The sequence below is a fragment of the Echinops telfairi genome, unplaced genomic scaffold, assembly GCF_000313985.2.
Source record: "Echinops telfairi isolate 266 unplaced genomic scaffold, ASM31398v2 ScPeMD7_443;HRSCAF=831, whole genome shotgun sequence".
NCBI classification, from domain to species: domain Eukaryota; kingdom Metazoa; phylum Chordata; class Mammalia; order Afrosoricida; family Tenrecidae; genus Echinops; species Echinops telfairi.
The window spans coordinates 3629455-3631345 of NW_022104341.1; the positions used below are offsets into that span (position 1 = coordinate 3629455).

Here is a 1891-nt window from a genome sequence, read left to right on the forward strand (position 1 = left end):
ATATAATCAACTCCATTGCAATCGATTCCATCTGATTAGGTTCATGTGTATAGTTGGCATTTATGTTGTTAAAGAAAAATAGGGGAATTTCCAATGAATAAATTATTGGTCTTGTTGAATTCTATCGCGCAATCCCCAGTGTCATTTCTGTCACCCAAACTGTATTTTTGAACCACTGGTCCTTCTTCATTTCCAACGTTTGCATTCCAATCACTAGCGATTATTAACACATCCTTATTGTATGTTTGATCCATTTCCAACTGAAGAAGTTGGCAACAGTCTTCAATCTTTTCCTCTTTAACATTAGCAGTTGGTGTATAAATGTGCATAATAGTTGCATTTACTCATCTGCCCTATAGAAATATGGACGTTAACCTATCACTCACAGTGCTGTACTTCAGGACAGATCTTCAAACTTTCTTTCAGCATTTTTCTCTAGTAAATGAATCGAAATAAATCTTAGAACAATGCCTAGCATAGAGTGAGTGTTCAAACGTGTTGGCTGTAAGTAGCACAAACAGTTTGTACTCAACTTCTAAGCTAAAGGTTGGTGGTTTGAACCCACTCAATGGTACCGTAGTAGTGCTGGTGATCTACTTCCGTTAAAGGTTATAGGAGGGCCCTCTTTGCCGCATCTACTGCGAGAAGGAAGACCATTCTCAGCAACCAGACTGTCGACATTCCAGAGAATGTGGATATTTCTCTGAAGGGGCGCACGGTCATCGTGAAGGGCCCCAGAGGAACCCTGTGGAGGGACTTCAGTCACATAGAACTCAGCCTCCTCGGGAAGAAGAAGAAGAGGCTTCAAGTTGACAAGTGGTGGGGAAATAGAAAGGATTGTCTACACGATCTGCAGTCATGTACAGAACATGATCAAGGGTGTGACGCTGGGCTTCCGATACGAGATGAGGTCTGTGTGTGCCCACTTCCCCATCGACCTGGTTAGTCAGGAGAATGGGTCTCTTGTGGAAATCCATAATTTCTTATGTGAAAAATACATCTGGAGGGTTCGCATGAGGACAGGTGTTGCCTGTTCCGTTTCTCAAGCCCAGAAAGATGAGTTAATTCTTGAAGGAAATGACATTGAGCTTGTATCAAATTCAGCTGCTTTAATTCAGCAAGCCACAACAGTTAACAACAAGGATATCTGAGAGTGTTTGGATGGTGTCTACCTTTCTGAAAAAGGAACAGTTTGGCAGGCTGATGAGTAAGCTCTAAGAGGCGTCCAGCTACAGTCTAGATGATTCCTTTAGACTTGTCTGATGCTCTGACCCAATCAATAGAGTTTATGTAATGAAAAAGGAAAGGCTATAGGAGGGACAGGAGATGCTCTGCAGCACTGCTGCTCTGTAATACATGGTGTCGTCACGGCTTGAATCGGCTCCAGGACGGAAAACAGCACTAACTGTGACAACTTCAACAAAATCTAAAATCAACAAAAACAATTGGCATTGAGTAAATTCTGACTCCTAGAAACCCCGCGTGTGAGGGCGTAGAACTATGTTCTCTAGCACTTTCCTGACTGTGGGGTCTGTCTGTGGCTGTGCGCGTCACTATTGGCACCATCCAGGAACTCCATCGCTACTATTAGACCTTAGTAATTAAACAATCCCTTCAACGGTGTCGTACCCCCACCCCCACCCCATGCACTTTTGGGAAAAGGGGTGGATTCAAACAGGCTTTGGCCCTCGGGGAGCTAATATCCTACATGGGAAGATAGTGAACAATAAGCACCATAAATAAGTAGATAATACGTCGTGCTAAACGATGGGAAGTGCTGGGATTAAAAGCAAAAGCAGAGCAAAACGAGAGAGTGTGAGGCAGGTGGCATACTGAAGAGTCTGCCAGGGCAGTCAGTCTTCATGGAGAAGGGCTCATGGAGGTGAGTGGA

General features: G+C 43.8%; 1 pseudogene; it reads left to right on the forward strand.

Annotated features, from left to right (window-relative positions):
- Window positions 1–467: 467 nt before the first annotated feature.
- Window positions 468–1211, forward strand: LOC101651231 (annotated as a pseudogene).
- The last annotated feature ends 680 nt before the right edge of the window (window positions 1212–1891 follow it).